This window comes from Pygocentrus nattereri, chromosome 17 (genome assembly GCF_015220715.1).
Source record: "Pygocentrus nattereri isolate fPygNat1 chromosome 17, fPygNat1.pri, whole genome shotgun sequence".
NCBI classification, from domain to species: domain Eukaryota; kingdom Metazoa; phylum Chordata; class Actinopteri; order Characiformes; family Serrasalmidae; genus Pygocentrus; species Pygocentrus nattereri.
Genome location: NC_051227.1, coordinates 9,088,368 through 9,109,237, shown reverse-complemented (window position 1 = coordinate 9,109,237; position 20,870 = coordinate 9,088,368). Strand labels below are relative to the sequence as shown.

Below are 20,870 nucleotides of genomic sequence, written 5' to 3'. Positions count from 1 at the left end.
GCTAAAAAGTAATTGCCCCCACACCTACTAAATCGACCAGTTAACCACATTTAGCTGACTGCTGTGATCAGCTTTACTAGCCACACTAGAGATGCTAGACCTGTGGAACATTAAAATAACTTAAATAGAACCTGTCTGCTAATGGGAAGCATCTAGAAGGTCTCAAAAAGGAGCACACAATGCCACGTTCTAAAGAGACTCAGACAGAGATGCAGATACAAAGTCATTGAAATCTACTAGTCCGGAAAGGGTTACAAAGCCATTACTAAGGCTATGGGATTCCAGCAAGGAGGTCACAATAGAATCCAGATGAACATCGAAAGAACTGCAGGCCTGACCTGCCTCAATTGAGGTCAGTGTACACAGTTACACAGTAACTGGGCAAAATTGGCATCCGTGGGAGTGTAAGGCACAAACCGCAGCTGACCAAAAAGAACACAACAGATTGATCTCGCAACATGCAGATGACCCCAAAGACTTTTGGAATAATATTCTGTTGGCTGATGAGACAAAGGTGGTCCCTTTGCATAGGCCATGAAGCTAACACCACATTCCACCATGAGTACATCACACCAACAGTGAAACATGGTGGTGGTAGTGTAAAGGTCTGGGGCTGATTTGCTTCTTCAGGACCTGGACGACTTGAAATAATTGATGGAACCATGGATTCTGCTCTCTATCAGAAAATCCTGAAGGAATATACCCACCTGTCAGTTAGTAACCTAAAGCTCAGGCACAGTTGGGTTATGCAGCAGGACAATTATCCAGGGCACACAAGAGCATCCATCTCTGATTGGCTCAAAAGAATGGCCAAGTCAGAGCCCTGACTTGAACCCTACTGAGATGCTATGAATTAAAGTGAGAAGTTCATGCTTGAAAACCCTCCAATGTAGAGTTCTAACAACAAAATTCCTCCACAGTGATGTCAAAGATGCATCGCAAATTATTTTAAAAAATTGAAATCAGTTGTTACTGCCAAGGGTGGCACAACCAGTTACTAGGTTTTTTTTTTTTTTTCTTCGTGTTCAATTACTTTTTCATAGGAGTGATAAAGGTTTTGAAGACATCTTTATTAAATGGAAAGACAATATATAAAGCATGAAAGTGTAAAGTATTTAGTGTGTCCACTCTTGACCTTCAATACAACGTTGTTTCCCTTCAGGAGACTTGATTTATGGTTTTCTGAGAAATCTCCAGGAATATTATTCCACACCTTAAAAGTTGAGTCCACACCATCCAAGTAATCTCCTCAGAAATGAATAACTTGCAATTAATGGTGGTTCCTCTGGAATTCTAATGGATCTGCCTGCTCTCACACTTTGTGTAATTTAATCAGCATTAATTGCTAATTCCTTTTGAAATGGTGAAACCCATTTCATGCTAAGTTGCCATGGGTGATCAGACATCAACCAGAGTGTCAACTCCTGCCCATCTGGCCTGGGCCGCTGATGCATGCTGGGTAAACCATATGTCACACTCTGATCTATGTATGTCTCTGCAGTCGGTGAAACCCGTGATGAAGCTTGTGCACATACACACACACACAATCGCACACAACACGTACAACCCCACACTCTCGGTGTGATGCTGACTGGGAGAGATCTAATTATTGCAGCTCTGAGGCCGTCTTACTAAGCTACTCACCCAGCCATGCAGAGAGAATGGGCAAGGACAAAAAAACACACTGAAATGAACCCCCCACCCCTCTCCATTTCCTGTTGAAAGCCATCTACACGTTTTAGCATTCATTGGATGCGACTCCTCTGGGATGGAGCGATGGCTCAGATGCTTGTTTTTTTTGTATTTCAAGTGATCAACAAGCATCCGAAATGAAAATTGGTTTACATGAAAATTATAATTTCACAGCTGATTTGTTACAGGCCATGGAAAGCCAGCGAGATGCATTGTTCGAGTGCTGATTGGGTGACGTTCTTGAATGGTTATCATTGTTGTCATTGTTATTATTTTAACTTGTATAAGTATTTACTAGAGGGCAGTGTTCAAAAGGCTGCATGACAAAACCTGCATGAACATTCACAAATATTTCTTTCAAAACATGTCATTAGTCATGAGGATTGCTTTGGTCGAATTTGATATCAGGCAAATACCTTTTTGTATGATGTTTGGCCCCTGCGATGGGCTGGCGACCTGTCCAGGGTGTATCCTGCCTTCCGCCCAAAGACTGCTGGAATAGGCTCCAGCATCCCCCCGCGACCCTGACGGAGTAGCGGCTTAGAAAATGGATGGATGGATGGATGGATGATGTTTGGCTTGCATTATATGACTATACTGTCCGTTTCCTTCAGTTTGCTGGTTAAAGTTTTGTCAAAAGGTTGTCTCGGCAGCAAGGTGGAGCTACAATTTAGGTGCTTGTAATGGCCAATGAATAGTATATTTTTAACCCTCTCTTATCGACAAGTCAGGAACACAGCTTCTGATTGGTCAACAAGCCAGGACCCCAAACACTAACTGGTCGACTAGTCAGGACCAGGGCCTCTGACTGGTCGACTAGTCAGGAACACGGCCTCTGACTGGTCGACTAGTCAGGAACACGGCCTCTGACTGGTTGACTACTCAGGAGCACGGCCTCTGACTGGTCGACTAGTCAGGAACACGGCCTCTGACTGGTCGACTAGTCAGGAACACGGCCTCTGACTGGTCAACAGACTCAACCCAAGACATCAATGACTGTGATTTATTCTTTCATGTATAATGTCCTGTGATGTCTCATATGACATTGTTGACCTGAGAGACTTGCCCTCCCTGAACCCTCTCCTTACTAAATACAGTGGAATTGCTCAAGTGCTGCTGTACATTTCTGTTTGAATTCTGTTGCTCTAAAGAACGAAGGGCTGGAAACAAGCGGCACAGACTGTCAGAAGTGTCAGATGGTTGCTTGCTTGCATCAACCAAGAGTGTGAACTCGAACTTGGCACGAGATTGGCTCTCAATGTGCCTAACCGGCAGAAATGTATCCGGAGGGCTCGGATTATCTTTAGCGCGTGGGCTTGCTGAGCTTCATCTGCAGTATGGACCAAAGCAACAGGCTTTGGTTTGTATTGCAGATGATGTCTGACGCAAGGCTTCCAAAGAGGCGCTGGGCTATTTGGATGTGTCCTATAAAACGGAGAAAAAAAAGAACGTGAGACGTGATGGCTGGAGAAAGAGTCTTATGTTTGCTTTTGACTGTGCCTCAGCACTTGGCTCTACATATGTGCGATTACTGTAGTGCTGTGCTTGCATTGTAGTCTTAGCCCTGCAGTCAAACAGCTAGATTTAGTAGCTTTTATGCCTGCCTTATCATATATTTGTGAAGTCTGTCATTATGTGGCAGTCCATATGCGCCAGTTTGATGCTCTGGCTTACATGTCCTAGTGCTATTCTTAGCCTCATGCTATGTTATCCCACAATTCTTGGGATTGCTCTTTTGCTTGACTTTGTGGTGGCTGGTCTCTATTACTTAAACGTAGGGTTGGGTATTGAAACCCATTTCTGGTTAGGAAGCAGTTGCAAAATTCCAACAACTGGGTACCTGTTGCAAAATAACATTTTGTTTCCTCTTGTCCGTTCCAACAAACACATGTTTTTATTTGTGCATGCCTCAGATACATGGCTGTAATTACGGCAAATATACCACAAAATGGAACCACATTTTTGAGCACTTTCTGCAAACCACTGTCCACTTCCAATAAAATATCTTACCAAACTTACACAGGTCTTGGCATAAGGGTGCAGCTATATGCCAAGACCTGTGTATGTTCTATATCATTTTTGAAAGTGGGTTATGGTTTGTAGAAAGCACTCAAAAAGGTGGTTCCACTTTGTGAAAGAAAACAAGTTCAACCAATGTGGAAAGATGATCTGGAGGTTGCACCTGCAGCATGACGAAACATCTAAGGCACTAGCACGGCATTTCAGCAGTGCACAGTATTCGATTATTCGACCGAATGTGGTCTCCAAGCCTGAATGGTGCATTAACCAGGTACATAGATTTCTAGTACATCCAGCACACTCAGCCTGCAATACACTTTTCTCATTAACAATGAGGGGAAAGATAACCAGGTAAAAGACAGTGATGACATTTAGTAAAAGGCAGTAAATGTGAAGGGGCCACATCCTTTCTCAGTCGCAGAGTCACTATCATTTAGGTAGGCAAAGTTAAACTAAAACGTTAGCATGATAGCTCGCCAATATTAGTTTACTGGTAAAGGACTGCTGTGTTCTATTTACAGACAGCTGGACTTTTACAGGGAGACAAGAAACGTGTTAAACCCAAAGTACACTCCCCCCCCCTCCAGAGATATTTTAACAAACCAGGCGATCCCTGCTTGATATAAAGCAGAAAAGTCAAACATAATATCAGAGCTCAGTGCTGTTAGCAAAGTTGCTGAAGCAGAATCCATAAACAGAATCGGAATAGGAATTTGAAAGATACTTATCTCTGAAGTCACGTCATTTTGCAGTCAGCGCCCATCCGAGAAACTCCATGTCGAAGCTGGATTTCACTTTGGGTAAGATTGCAAAGTACGCAAAAGTGTTGATACATTTTGCTGCATGTACATTTTTCCTCGGAATGTCAGCGATAAAGAGCTGAAATGCAAACGTTGCTACACGCATGCATCTGACATCACGGCACCAGCAATCTCATCAAAACTCTTCAAATAAAACACCCTAATGCTAAGCTGCATGGGATGAGATCCCTCACCTCCTTCACACTCAACAATATGTTTCTTCAAGGGTTCTTTACCAAAGGAAATGGTTCTATATGGAACTATGAACACTCACATAAAGAGCCCTTTGCAAGGTTAAAGGGTTCTTTGCATTATGAAAGCATTCTTCACATTTATGGAAAATGTTTTTTTAATGTTATATATGGTTCGATGTAGAATAGAAGAACTCTTTTGGTGCTATATAGCAAATAATGGATTGCTGCTGTTGGAAGAAAACATCATGTCCATTTCTGTCATTTTTCAGTTTTTGACATAATTTCAAAGGACCTGTTGCCCTTTACATTGTGTGTAAATTTCATGATAAAAGGAGCAAGACAAACGGCCCAAAATGACTCGGAAAGAAGTCTGGTTCCATTGACTTGCATTAAAACTATAGTATGTTTTTCCTTTCTCCTGTAAAGTTCCAACTTTGGAGATATGAGGTTTTCTTCCGACAACAGCGATATATAAAACTATTTCTATATAGAACCATCTATGGCACATTCTCTATCCTAATTCTCTAAAGAACCATTTAATGATGCAAAGAATCCTTTGATCTTACAAAGGGCTCTTTATGTGACTGTTCATAGTTCCATATAGAACCATTTCCTTAACTGAAGAACCCTTGAAGAACCATATTTTTGAGTGTGTAGGAGGTGAGGGATCTCATCAAATGCAGCTAAGATTAGCATTAGGATGTTTTGATGCACAGGGCTCTTGAGTGTTCATGGTGCTATGTCTTTACTAAAGGACCCTGGGAGAACTAACATTTTTGAGCGTGCTGAATGTTTTCTAACACTATTTTAAGAAACACATATTGGGAGTCTCTGGGTTTTATGGTTGTGTGCCCAGAGGCCCAAACCACTAGGGGGCCTCCACGAGCAATTACAAGAAAATCTAAACAGCTGTTTCGACTCACAGTGGGAACTTTATTAGTGGCAAAGCAAAAAATAAATAAATAAATAAACAAAAGAGCTCATTTCAACCCTGTAATTGTGCAACGGCTGATCATAATCCTGATGCTCTCCATGTTTTCGCTTCATTTTCTACAATTACTGCCCAGCAACCATTCAATCCAATCAAAGTTTCAAGGTTTTTGGAAGTAATCTAACATTCCTTTGATTCCTTTGAATTGGAAGGTCTTGTCAATGTGTCATCATCTTGCTTCTGTCTTGTCTCTATCAGACACAAAAATATGTGCTGTGGCCAGCACTGCAGTTAATATGCTGCCTTCATGGTGCTGCTCCACAATGTAACCTGCAGTAATGTGTTAAAAAATGCCCCAATCAACTATAAAAGGTAGCCAGATAGAGGCCCACCAAACATTTATGCCCAGGGGCTTTTACCTTGGTGATTCGAGCCCAAATTAGACACTTCTAATTGCTTTATCTGCAATTTAATTGTAAAGGCATGCTTTACTGCTTATGATCTGTATTAATACATACCAATGGAAGGTATGAAATGAAAATCACCAAGAATTGCATTAGGCAAAATAAACACTTTAAGGCACTGTTATGCAAATTATTGAGCCTGAATGAATCATAACTTTGTCTAATTTTTGTTTAATTGGCCACATTTCATTCCTCTAATTTCTTGGCAGCATCACATGACTTCTCTAATTAGGGGTAATAAGAATGTTAAAACTCACTAATGCTTCAAAATTTAGCCGAAATTCTGAGGTAGAGTCTTAGTCATCACCAATTATAAGCTACAGAGTGCTGCACAAGTGCCTTATTCTAAAGTAAATAATAACTTTATGGCTTTTTGGTAGCCAAGAACTTTTTGCAAGGTCAAAATATTTGAGTTAATTTTAGTCCATTTTAACAGCCATTAACTCTAGTACGGAAGAGTTTTCAATCTTTTTAACAGTCAGTATATCATAAATTGGTCTTGGATTTTTGATGCCCTGTCTTTTTTTTTTTGAAAACTTGTTTAGCTTCATTGTATAAAACATTGCGAATTATATATTAAAAACATCTGACTTTTGTGTATAATAGCTTGTATTGCAATGTTTGAAAGTGTTTACTGTAAATTATTGTAAATTAATGCAATTTTACGGGCTTTCACATAACAGGCCTCCAGTTTATGTACTAAAACAAGTCATGTTGAATAAACCTTAATGGATAAACAGTTGAGAAGTGTCTAATTAAGGATCTACTGAACAAAGAACAAGACCTTAATAAACCTCTGATAAATGGAGTGTTGCCACATGAATATGTGGTGCTTGATCTAGCTCACTTATGCATAGAGTGAGGCTACTATTTATATAGACCTCTCATGTCAGAAGTTTGTTTCCACCACTAGAATATTCTGTTGAGTTTGGACTGCACCGCAATGCTTGGCTCCATATCTGTGTGATTATTGTAGTAGAATGTTTGTAGTCTTAGCGCTGCCATCGATTGGCAGCAGGACTGCTTTGGAAGCCTTTATTCCAGGCTTGGCATTTGTGAAGCCATTCTGTGGCTGTCCATTTCAGCCAGTATGATTCTTTGACCCACATGTCCTACTGTCCTACTGTCCTAATGTCCTAATGGTATTCTAAGCGTGATGCCTTAAGATCTGTCACTTTCTGGGAATTCTTTGGTGCTTTTTATGTGGTGACTGGTTCTAGTGCCTCTACCACTTATATGTCTCCACCACTGCACTCTTATGTTGGGTTTTGACTGCACTCCAAAACTAGGCTGTATGTTTGTGTGATCATTATACTGCGATGTGGTGGTGTGGTCTTGGCTCTGCAATCGAATGGCTGTAGGGCCGCATTTGGAAGCGTTTATGTCCACCGTGGCACCATGCCCTGCCTGGGCAACACCCGCCTATTACTCCTGAAGGAAGGAAACAGACTCCGCCGCCATCTTGACAAGCCGTTTAGGCTGGCTAATGCAATTATGAGTCACCTAGAGATGGAGCCAGAAACCGGAGAGGCACAGTGGACCCAGCATCAGGGCAGCAGGCTCTGGGAAATGTGTGAATGTTGTTCTGAGAATTTCTTCTCAGCCATGGGGCTTTTTCTGTCCTTGTCTGAATGTTTTAGAGATGAAGAGGGCCATTAGCCCTGCTGTTTCTTAATGCATGTTGAATAATGTTGAAATATTATATAGTTATCTAATACTGAAGCTGTATAATGAAGTTTCACTTTTATTATTTGTCTTAGTGTAATATCTGTAACTTTCTCTTTGCTATAGCCAAGCATATTAATCATAGGAATATCATTTAAGGGTTTAATTGGCTTAAATGTTGCTTAAAGGAGCTTTCCAACCAAAATAAATAAGGTTACCATTATACCTGTTGTAAGCATTCCTCCCGCAATTGTCGTAAAAGTGAGATTTTCTCGCTTAAAGACTAGGAAAGCCGTCTTCTGGTGATGCATCTTGAACTTTTAATCAACTAGAAGGGTATTTTTTTGTCCCACACTAGCTAACGTAGCTGCTAGAAAGCCAAATATCACATGCAATGTTTATTGCCATTGGAATTCCCAATGGTTGCATGATATACTTGCATTAAAGCATGCTGGGTGTTGGAGTGAGAGAACACTGATGAATGAAAACACAACCAAGATACCAAATTATGAATTCTGTCAAAGTAATAAAGCTCAAAGTCACTGTGTAAAGAAAAGCAAGGAAAACTCTTCTCAGATTACCCCTTTCAAAATGAATTTCATTATTGGTTATTGATTTATCTCCTAGATATTTCCTTTGTATGATCTCAGTAACTCTTTGTAAATTTGGCCCAGGTTTATCTTAGTTGGTGCATTTGTTCCTTGAATTATTATGGATTTGTGGTTCCTCACAGAGTTTCCTAAAGGGTTTTCCCTGCTACTGTTGCCCTCAGCAATGCTCATTAATGGCCTGTAGTTACTGGTCACTTCATCAGAAACCCCTGCTTAGTAGCTCCACATTGCTAGTGTACAGTTTTAGTGTTTTTCCACGGCTAAGTTTCATGGTTTTTGTGACCTGCTCAGGGACGGTATCAATAGGTTCTAATGATACTCAGTGGACTTCTCCTTTGTCCTTGGTAACACTTGAACACATTACTCTAGACATTAGAATTAGTAACATTAGAAAACATTACTCTTCCAGGCATGGATAAAGCCAATGACTATGACATCATGAATAAGTGCACCAAACTTTAGGCTAAAATGATAAATTGGTACTTCGTGAGGGGTTCAGTATTGTATCTTACATTTTTAGCATTTTTCCTAACCTACTAAGTGGGTGTTTCTGCTCATATTTTCACACTGCAGAAAGAATAATACTCAACCGCAGAGAAACAAGTAATTGCTGCAGAACGATTCACTTCATGTTCAACAACTATGCAAATGCATGCGTTTGCCAAAAGATCTTCTTTTGAGACGTCTTATCAACAATAATTAAAAAACATTCTAAAAACTCTCACTTGCAAACATGTTCTGTCTGCTAAGTGGTTTATGAGTCTTCATATTCCCCAGCCAACATGCCTTTGTGGGTCCCACATACAGTATCAGCCCCTTTCCCAATTTCTATTGTTTTGGCATATTTGACTTACTTAGATATTTCCCAACACCAAACTAGATAATAATCAACCGAGTTAACACAAAATGCTGTTTTCAAGTGACCATATCAATGCTGCTCAGCCGTGCCTGGTACTGTGTGAAAAGGTAATTGCCCCCTTAGCTACTGAATCAAGTAAAAATAGAAGAAGAGGAAGGGGCAAATGCTTTTTCACAGCACTGTAGGTCAACAATGGGATGGCAATTGGGCTGCCTTTGGGCCCACAAAGGCTTGTCCATGAGCTCCATGTGGATATGTGTTAGCCCGTGTAGGACACTAAGGGGACCAAGCTGGGCTTCAAGTGGGGCCCATGTGAACCATGTGTCCCACTTGAAGATGGGGGCAAGCTGGGCCAAGTGGGACCCTTGTAGACAAGAGGGGCAAAAAAAGGATATATTGGAAAGGGCTAATGCAGGACCCACATATAAACAGGAATGAGTAGTTTAACCCTAACCCAACTGGGGACCACAACATTAACCATGTGGGGTTCATGACTGTAGGCTAGTGGGGACCCCAACAGTAACCATCTGGGGTCCATAACTACAGACTAACTGGGGGCCATGGATATAATCCAATTGGGGCCCACATATGACACATCAAAAAGCCCATTATAAGCTTGTGCCCAGATAAAACCCACACAGCCCATTGAAACCCACACGTGGCCCACATAGACAAGTTCCTGGGTCATTTGTTGTTGGACCTCAGTGATCACTGCTTGCAATGTGCTTTGTAAATCTCCCACAGAAATCTGACTTTAAAAGTTTAAAACCCATGAATTTCACATAAAAAAGTGTTATCTGATTGTCTGTTAAAAATAAATATACTTTGTACATATTACCATTTCACATCTGCCATTTACAAACTACTGAAGAAAATAAAAGCAACTTCACCACTCATGAGACGTTCAGAACTGTTTGGTCAACGTTAGCTCGCCTCAGCACTGAAAAATCAATGGAAGATTAAGATTAAAGATTAAGATTTTTAATGAGTCAAATGGAATTATTATATGGAGCAACTAGAATACAAGAGTTTACTTGCAGATCAGTTTGTTCTGTAGAACATGGTGAAATGAAAAAGCAGCCTGATTTGAATATCTTCAGGAAAATGCTGCCAATTAAAAACAAATATCACTAGAATTTTTATAGATTGGATTAAACTTTCTATAGATTGGAAATGTTTATCAGAGTGGACTGGGCAGTCAGAATTCTCCCCCCTTCCTTCTCTGAATGGAAAACTCTTCTTATGTGGCAACAAATTTGAATAAAAGGTGAAGAATTTGTGTGCAGGTGGTCCCGCTAGTAATCCCCCTATTTGTATTCCGTACCTGCAGTTTGATTATTGTCTTTTTACTAGAACAGAACACATACATAACACTGTTTCATGTATTATGTTACTGTGCAACCCTACCCAATACCAAACCATTACCATGTCAGTGTCACTGCTGTGCAAAGAATGGTCAACCACCCAAATAATGGCTGGTCAAGGGTGCACCTAGGGTGGTCCCTTTCCACTGATGGACAGGGAGAAGTGGGGCAGCAACAAATTGTGCAGTAACAGATAGGCTACAGTCTGTACAATGGTTTGAATTGAACAAATTATTGCTGCCTCAAAATGCTGTGCTTGTTATGACTGTATGCTCTGTGCATTAAAATTCTAGCTCCTGTTGACATGCTGTAGATGTGTAGATTACTGCCTAGAGCATGCAGCCCCATGATTCCCTCATGTGGGGTATGAAAAGATGTAGTAAACATTAAAATTACACGCCTGCACAATTTCACAATGTTCACAACAGCGGAAAGGATGATCACATCACCATAATCCAATATAACGCCAATTTGTCTTATTCTTTTTCGCCAGCCTCTTTCGCAATTAGGAATACATTATGAAGAGAAGTTCGGTGACTGACACACCACATTATTGTGGAGAAGCAAAATGCATGAATGTTGAAAGAGATGGCTGTAAATCTGCTGAATGGCATGCAGTACCAGGGATATACAGGAATGTATGTGTCAAAGATATTACGATCTAAAGGCGTGTACCTAAAGGCTTGAAATGTGTTGCTTTGACATTTTGGAATCCTCAGGGCCTTCTAGGCCCTCAGACACCATTATTATGTAATCGTATCATCATGTTTCTTGCTTTAAAGCTGTAATTAATGTAGTAAAACTTTTATTTCATTGTTACATTTTGAGGGTTTAAATCAAGGAACGCCATGAGGAAACCTTTTCCATGGTGCCTATATAGATACAGCCAAGTTAGGTTTCCCATGGATTAGGCCCTCAAGAGTCGGAAGCCCTAAACTGATAGAACAGTGCTACTTTCACATGTAAGTAGTTTTCTCCAAACAGGATCTCATTCTTTCGTGTGGTTTTTGTGGGAGGTGAACAGAATATGGAAGATTGCACCTGCCTCCCCTTTTACTATGTATGATAGGGTTTACTGAAAGAGTCAATGTCAAACTGCTTAAGCAAGTGTAGCTAATTGTGCTTGGAGCCAGGCAGATCACCAAGACCAGGGTTGGAGACCACTGGACCACTGCCATAAAGATTCATAGATTTCTCCAAGGGCAGTAGTCACCACCCCTGGTCCTGGAAATGTACCTTCCTGTGAAGCCTTTCCTAACTATCTCTGGACACACCTGCTCAAGCTAATTATCTTCTTCAGAAATCTGTGATTGGCTGGATCAGATGCATTACTGATTGATAAGTGGAAGGCTGGTTGGTAGATAATGGTAGATGCAGGCTGGAACTGAAATTTGGAGCAAAGTAAATCTCCAGGTATGGGTTATTTTTTTTATATCAGTCTGGGAGCATTCTATGCCCAGTTTGCAAAGCAGTGCCACCTGGGGCAATGGGGTAAGTGCCTTGCCTTATAGTGCAACCAGTATAGCCAGTCAGTGTTGTCATTTGAACCCACAACCTTGTGTTTGTTGACTTACCTCTTCTACCACTAGGCTGCCAGCCACATTTAGGTCATAGCTCCTAGTGATAAAGTCCTAAAGCATCTCAAGTGGTCACTGCCACTGGACTCTGGACTAGTGGAAATTCTGTGGAGTAACAAATCATGCTTCTGTGTCTGTGAGGGTTTGGCGAGTGATAGGGAAACCTTCCCTGCCTGAATACATTGTGCAAAGTGTAAGTTTGGCTGAGGAGGGATGATGCTATGGGGTTGTTTTTCAGGGGTTGGTCTAGAACCCTTAGTTCCAGTGAAGGGAAATCTTAATGCTTCAGCAGACCAAGACATTCTGGACAATTGTATGGTTCCAATTTTGTGGGAACAGTTTGGGGAAGAATATTTCCTGTTCCGGCATGTTTGAGCCCCAGGGCACAAAGCATGAAGGTCTGACTGGGTGAGTTTTGTGTGGAAAAGCTTGACTGGCCTTCACAGAGCCCTGACCTCAACCCCATCAAATCCCTTTATTAATGAGCTAGACTTGAGATTGTGAGCCAGACCCTCTCGTCCAATGCTCTTCTGGATGAATGGGCAAAACCAGAAACACTCCAAAGGCTTGTAGAAGAGTAGTGCTCCATATTAATGCCTATGGATTTAGAATGATATATCATAAAAAAGCTCCTGTAGTTTTAATGTGTAGGTATCCCAATACTTTTGTACTCTCAAGCTGTCTTAGAGAAATAAAGCTGTAGAGGGAAAACATTTAAGGTTGGCCAGTAAAACAGAACTAGTCACTGATTCAGATTCGCTTTGCAGCTCATTTGTTGAATGCGAGAACAGTTACATACAGCAGGTTTAGATCATCACAGAAATGCTGGCGTTCATTAAAAAAGACAGCGCCTAATTAACCATGGTGTTTGGCATTCTGTCCCTGCCAATATGTCAGCATTCGCATGAGGAGCCACTGAGATTACACCCTAGTCACGACGGAGATGATGTTCTGTCATGATGACCTGGAAAAAGGGAAAGAAAGAATCTAATTAGAGTGTCTGGCCTCAACAACAAATCAGGCTGTGAGAGGTAGAAAAGGGCAAAGATCAGCAAAACAAAATGCTCTTTTGTCTTCTTTCTCGCCAGGGCTGGATTGACTGCGGACGTTTCGGGTGCATGACCTCTTTAGCTTCTTTCTCTCGCGCTCTGTCTTTCGCCCAGCTAATGGAGGAAAGGCCACACTCGAGGCCTTCTGCTTATTAGATTTTAGTTGTCTAGAGTTATTTTTGCTGTTGCTGTACGTTTGATTCCGCAATAACAGCTTCTTATTTTTCTGTATATTTTAACAAGGTATATGTAAATTATGTGTTTTCTTTCTTTCTTTCTTTCTTTCTTTCTTTCTTTCTTTCTTTCTTTCTTTCTTTCTTTCTTTCTTTCTTTCCAACAAGACAAAAAGATTGTTGATGAAAAGTGAATTGAATTGTCAGAGTTTTAAAATCAAGTTGAAGTCAGTGTAAAAGGAGGTGCTTTTCATTTTGGTGCCATATGGCAACAGCATATGACACAGGAATTGCAATCAGCAATGCAAGCCGTGGGGGTGAACCAATACAGCACCATAGCACACCACCGTAATTATCATCCAGGCATGAATGCATTGCAGATTGCAGTTCCACTCTTGTAAGGTGTTGCCATATGGTCACACATATATTTTAGGAGTTTGTATGAAGCCTACAGTACCTTAAGCTCTTTTGTATTTATGAGTAACCTACCACATGTTGGGCTTACAATTACAGAATATTGAATTATACAAGCACACATTCAGCAGGTAGGGCTTACTAAGGCAAGCACACTTGAAATAAGTTTAAGTGACACTTTTTAATCCTACAAACGGAGCAATTTCACCTCCGCATTTAACTCATCCATGAAGTGAAACACCACATACACACTAGTGAGCACACACACTAGGGGGCAGTGAGCACACTGCGGTGTGAGCGGTGGGCAGCTCTGTCCACGGCACCTGGGGAGCAATTGGGGATTAGGTGTCTTGCTCAAGGATACCTGTCATGGACCATCGGCACTGGGGCTCAAACCGGCAACCTTCCGGTCACAGGGCCAGTTCCCTAACCTCCAGCCCACGACTGCCCGAAAAAGTATGGAATGCAACAGGAAGAATTGTGATTGCAGGAATGCTTGAACCAGTGATGGACTGGGCAGTCTATACCAGCCACTTCAGTGCTTTCTTCTCTGAGAGCAGCAGTTTAGGATGGGATTACATAGGCCAGCCCTCATTATTCTCATTAGGAAGCCGGTTGTACCTCTGTGGCCTGCAGTCAAGGGTTAAAAATGATTGTGCAACCATCGTCAGCTACGATAGAATTGTTTATTGGCATTATTACTGATAATAAATTGCATTAACTATTGCGTCATATTGCATGTTGTTGCCGTTATATAATAGCAAAATGCCACAAGAGGCTGAACATTACAGTGATGTTGCTACACTTACAAGTAAATTCTTTATTTTTTTACCACAGTTAACTGGTAAAATTACTGTAACACAGCATCTCTTGTGGCTTATTACCTTAACAATTAACACCAGATTGACGCACAAACAATGATACATTTCCTTTCTTTTTCAGGTCTCCCAGTGGCTGAAGGTTTCCTTCGTTACTCCATCGGCACGGCAGATCAGCAGCCCTGGAGAGGCAGATAAGAGAAACTCCGAAGCACAGAGTTCTCCTCACATCATTAAAGTAAAGTTATTCTCTTGCCTCTAGACCCAGAAACTATAGAAGATACTTGGGCCTTTGTAGCATGGCTTCTTGCAGCTTTGGGATATACCCTCCCGTTCATATCAGAGCTTTTTAATCTGTTTCTTTCTCTGTATTACAGCAGCAATATTACCCTGGCTTCATTTACATGTAATGAAACACGTTGACATTTTGGCCTCTTAGAGCTGAACTTATAGCTGCATTAAAGCTTTCATTCTTAGATACTTTCAGCAAAAGCATCATTAATGGCACATTTAGCCACCTTGCCAGTACAATCACTATCTTTCATAACAACGATGAGACAATAATAGGATGATAATAGAATCATTGTAGTGACGACACGGGAAATAGTTTTATTGAATTTGCGCAGGAGATGGAGCAGTAACTGGTGGAATAATGAAGCAGATAAGATCTTTAAAATGCAGCATGAATTCCATTAGTTTATCAGTGAGTCGTTTATTTCACAACACCATCATAAATCTGATGATACAGTCGCACGAAAGAAAAAACAACTGCAAAGTTACGTTACACGGCACTGCTGAGCTAATGAGTTTTGGTGGCTGCAGCAAGACCTTAAGCTAAGCTGATCAATAAGGCACCGTTACCTGTCAAGAGCTTCGTAACTCGTGCTCGAACGGTATGTTTATCAAGTTTTTCAGCCTGCAGACATGCGTAGCGATCAAGTTGTGGCCGTGTACGTCAGTCAGAGCCTTCTTTGTAGCATGGCAAGCGGAGATAAGGCTCCTGTGGAGATGCTAATCAAGATGCCCGCCACAGCAATTAAATCTAACTGGGGAGAATCGCCATGTCACTTCTCTAATCACAGAATCTCTAAAGAGAGATGGGAAATAAGAATTAAGTCATCCTCACGGATCTCAACCAGGCCCACTAAGCCAAGAGCGGTGCACCATTGCAAAATCCCTGTTGACTTTCCGGTGACATTTAAATGCTTCAAAAAGTTGGTTTAAATCCTTTGGCTTTGAAAAGACTGTCAAATTATACCAACCTGGCGACCTCAAATGACCTCTTCTTTGGGCGCTATCGTCCTTTATCCATGAATAATACAAACAGTTTTCAGACAATTATGAAAGGCCTTGGGTCACAGTGCAGGTTGGAGCTGTGCTTTGCTCAGCTGACAATGTCGAGCACTTTGAGCACTTTGAGTCATGCTGTGAAAAGACCTTCTGACATTGTACAGGAGAATGGTGTCCTAATAGTCCCAGCGGGCCACTGCGTCCAATCAGTAGGATGACTCTGAGTGCCCTACAGTTGGGGGACAGCTGAATAACGCACAGAGTAGTCAATGTGCCATGTAAGTCTAACCTCATATAAGTAGACGCTTAAGTAGGGCGACTTATAAAATTCTTTTACTACAGAATTTCTTGTGCTTGAGGGTGAGTCAGAAGTCAGAGGACAGGCTTTATTTTATTTTGTTTTTTATTTTATCTACTTTTTTCTCTGGGGTCATCTCAAACAAATTGTGTATGCTGAGAAAATTCACAACAAACATCACCTTCACCGCATCGTGGAGGCTGGTGACAGCATGAAAAATAAAATTAAACTGTGTCCTGTGACTTTTGACTCCCCCTGTGTATACATGTGTGTGTATATATATATATGTGTATATATTATACACAAATAAGTAGATTTTGAAAATGTATCTTGGGTGCCTAAGACTTTCGCACAGCACTGTATGTGGGCGAAGCATGAACAGGTCAATCCAGACAAAAATGTGTAGCGCTGCTGCTGTTCTGCTCATAATTGCCAAAACTGGCATCAGTGGCATCAGTGTGGGCTGGGATTGCATGTGTGCTTTGTTAGCCATTAGCAGCAGCTGCTGAGGTACTCTGTGTTAATTGATAGAGCGCTATGCTTGTAGGCTTTTTGGATGCGCGTTTTCTTTAGCCGGCAGAGAAACAGATTAAAGCAGACAAAACGTATTTTGCGACATTGACCGCATGTGTCTAATTAGATAGCTTTGTTCTCCGACTCGAATGTTGTTTTGTGACCTAGCTTAGACTTCTACTAGTCTGTGGGAAGGCCTCATTAACACAGTGGGAGCTCACATGCCTTCACACCTTCCCAACAGGGGGGCCGGGGTGAGACTAAGAGGGGAAGCAAGGCAGGAAGATTATATTTAGTGCTTATCAGGGTCATATTTGGCTTTTATGTATTTGTACATGCTTTAATGATAACATTTTTAAGCTAGCGAGATCAGCACCCAGAGAGCAAGGCTACCATTCAATTAACGTTCCCGTAGCATTATTCCCAGAATATATTATCAGGCAGCTTTTTTATCTATGTGGTGAACTCAATGAAGTTAAATGAACTCCTACAGAGTTCATTTGGGCCCCATCTGGGCAGAGCGGGACCAAATGAGCTCCTCACGAGTTCTTTTGCCACCACTGATTTCATTATGTGTTGTCTATGATGCCGTGGTTATTGGCATGGAAGTTAATGTTTCATAGGAAGACATAAAAAAAAAAAAAAGTTTGTATGACTGGTCCATTGCTGTGGACTGAATTTCCAAAGGGTTACAAGCACATGGGCTACCATTCAGTTTGATTTCATCTTTTCACCCCTTTTCTTTCAAACACTGGATCAAGATAAGCCAGAGGAAAGCTTTGAAGAGTTGCAATAAATCTTCATGAACTGGAAAAGATTCGATCGTGAACCTGTTTCTGCAACACCACTGCTATTTAGTTAAGCAACAGTCCAGTCAGGCCCATATGTAAGAGGTTACAAAGCATCTGAACAGACTCCCAGCGACATTTATACACACACTACATGGCCAAAGATATGTGAACACCTGAGCATCACTCCTACATGACCTTGTTGAATGCACCTATAACAGCCTCCACTCTTCTAGGAAGGCTTTCCACAAGATTTTGCAGTGTGTCTGTTTAGAATTTGTGCCCATTCAGTCAAAAGAGCATTTGTGAGGTCAGGCACTGACGTTGGATGAGAAGGCCTGGCTCGTAATTGATGTTAAATCATGTCTTTATGGACCTCACTTTGAGCACTGAGACACAGTCATGGTGAAATGGAAAAGGGTCTTCCCCATAACTGTTGCCACACATTTGAAAGCATATTATTGTCCAAAATGTCTTTGTGAGCTGGAGCATTAACGTCACCCTTCACTGGAACTAAAGGGCTCAAACTGTGGAAAACAGCCCCGGATCATCATCCCTCCTCCACCAAATTTTTGGCCCTGTGCATTCCAGTAGGTAGCGTTCTCCTGGCATCTGCCAAACCCAGATTCATCCACCAGACTGCCAGGTACTGAAGCGTGAAACATATTTTCTACTGCTCCAGAGCCCAGTGGTGGTGTGTTTTACACTGCTCCTGCCAATGCATTGCATTGCACATTATGAACCCATTTCTTGAAGCTCCCAATGCACAGTTCTTGTGCTGATGTTGCTTCTACAGTCAGTTTGGAAACGCTGCTTACATTTCAAAGTAATAGCACTTGCAAGTGACCAGGGCAGATCTAGTAGACAGTTCTCAAGCAAATTTGAGGCAAAGGTGGCCTCCTATGTCACTGCCACATGTAAAATCACTGAGCTCTTCAGTACCACCCACTCTACTACCAGTGTTGCCCAGAGCAGTGGGCAGCCCTATCCACGGTGCCTGGGGAGCAATTGGGGGTTAGGTGCTTTGCTTAAGGACACTTCAGTCACAGACTGTCAGCTGAGGGGATTGAACTGACAACCTTCTGATCAAAGGGCTGGTTCCCTAACCTCCAGCCCATGACTGCCCCCTAAATAAAGCAATCACAAGTCATGCCCAACATGGGCCTTGAACCAATAACCCTGAGATTAAGAGTCTCATGCTCTACCAGTTGAGCTAGCCAGGTGATTTTAAGAGTTGTAATCGGCCAACATAGGACTCGAACCCACAACCGTGCGATTCGGAGTCTAATGCTCTACCAACTGAGCTAGCTAGGCAACTGAGCCACTGAGTGGACACTGAGTATCCACGCAGGTTTGTTTATCATTAAAAGGGGTGTCAAACTCTTTTTGAGTAGCTGTGTCCAAAGTTTTCAGTGGTACTATAGGCATGAAGGAAAATTCTAACTTTTGTTTTCGCAGTTCTTTTTTGAGACACCAGCATGGATTTGTCCATTATTTACTTCCCTGCCGGTGTCTTCTCCTGGGTCCTGATTCTTGGATTAGCCCAAATAAATTCACTTAGACACCCTGTTGCTAGAGCCTCCTGTTTGCCGACATTGGAAATACATAGGTACATTGCCACACTGCTGCTTTGAGAGATGCCTCGAACACTCAGGGGTGGTACCGCAGCTGTAGAAACTCATTTACATTCCACCAGAGGGAAACCAGGGGGGCGTTAACTCTGGAGCATTCATGCTAGCCTAGTTTTCGATTTTGGTTCTCATAATGATGATTTAGCACTGCAATCACTGTCGTAACAATGCTTGGTGGTTGGACATTTGTTTGAATTATGTGTAGTAAGAGCTGATATTTTCCTTGGATGCTTCTAGTTCTCAAGCATGGCACCGGGTGTGTATTCATTTTGGATCTTGCTCCTCTAGCACTCAAATGGAAGTGGTGTATTGACGTATATGCACTGATGGCGAAGTCTTCAAAGGATACTTTAGCAATTCCTGCTTGCTGAGTGAACTCATCAATTCTTTTCTTTCTCTGTGCATTCAGGCTCAAGACCATTGAAGCCGCTCAGCTTAGCTTAGAAAGATCAATGGTAGGCTTCAGGTAAAGCCATCCAGCTCCTCTGAAAAGCAGATAAATAGGCTTTCTTGCGTTGTATTCACTATTTCAAAACTTTATTAATCGTGCTCTCAATCCCGCAGCTGTGCCAACATTTGCAAAGCCTAAAATCCTTTTGCTAATTGGAAGCATTGTCATATGATGCCAGGGAGCAGCATCTGAACGCAATATTTAACATGTAGCATAATTGCATTGGCAAACTCACTTAGTAAGCCAACTAAAACGGTATAATTGGGATGAGTTCATCGAGCTCCAGGTAAGCAGATAAAGAGTGGCTAATTGCTGTCTAATGCATTGCCCTGTTTAAGAAATAAACCAATTCTCCCATAGAATGAGGTGATCGAACTTAATCAAGCTGCCGTTCAGACTAATGAAACCACACCTCATTTACAATCGCATTCAAGTGCTCCAACATCAAAGGGCTTCAGCAAATTCATCTTTTTCTTAATTCCATGAAGGTGTAGTGGAGCACAGCTGATTTATCATTGCCTGCAAAAGTTCATGGTGGTGAGATTCCATATATCCCACACTGAAAAAAAATGATGTGTAGAATTTACTCAAAAAAATCGAGGCAACAATTTGCACTCACTTTTTATGGGTGAATTTTAATCCATGTTTTTTTGAGTACAGTTTAAGCAATTTTAACAAGTTAAATCTGGAATATACATCTCATAAAGCCTACCTAATATGTTTAAGTTAATTTGACCCCCTTAAGTGTTTTACACCTAATTATTTTGATTTTTGAATTCATGGGCTTATTAAAATGGTTTTCTTTTGACTTTATTGAGTTAATCACACAGTCTAATTTTCAATCATGTCCATTTTTATTGACAAATTTCTCACAGTTTTACACAGCAGAACAAAATATCTCTCAGACAAACTTAAATGGTCAATTTGTGCATAAAACAGGATGTCCATGTAGTTTACAAATGGGCAAATGCAACAGAACTTCAACTAAAGCAGCAAATGCATGTTTGAAAACAGGGCACAGTAAAAATAATATTTAGAGGATTCAATATCCCACAGACAAAATACATCTCTATTCAATTTAAACATACATTTTTACTGGACTAAAGTAAATAAAAAAACACAAAAAGGAGTGTCAGTGTCTGAATTATCACATGAACCCTTTACAAAATATCTAGGCTTTAGTACATTCTACACTGAGGACCCTTCTCTTCAGAACTATTCTCTTTAAAGTTTGAAGCCAACCTGCTTTGTGACATTTATCCTAGCAAC

At 41.3% G+C, this 20,870-nt stretch overlaps 1 protein-coding gene and 1 non-coding gene across 2 annotated transcripts in view; one reads left to right on the top strand and one right to left on the bottom strand.

Annotated features, from left to right (window-relative positions):
- The window catches only part of lrfn1 (leucine rich repeat and fibronectin type III domain containing 1), a 238,416-nt gene that overhangs the window by 93,223 nt on the left and 124,323 nt on the right, over positions 1-20,870 (top strand). Inside the window, exon 2 of the mRNA XM_017719121.2 lies at positions 14,755-14,868. The gene's annotated coding sequence lies outside the window, so the exon portion shown is untranslated. The remainder of the gene's footprint in view (positions 1-14,754; positions 14,869-20,870) is intronic.
- Positions 18,670-18,742, bottom strand: trnak-cuu. The gene has a single exon. It is a non-coding gene; the product is annotated as a tRNA-Lys (tRNA).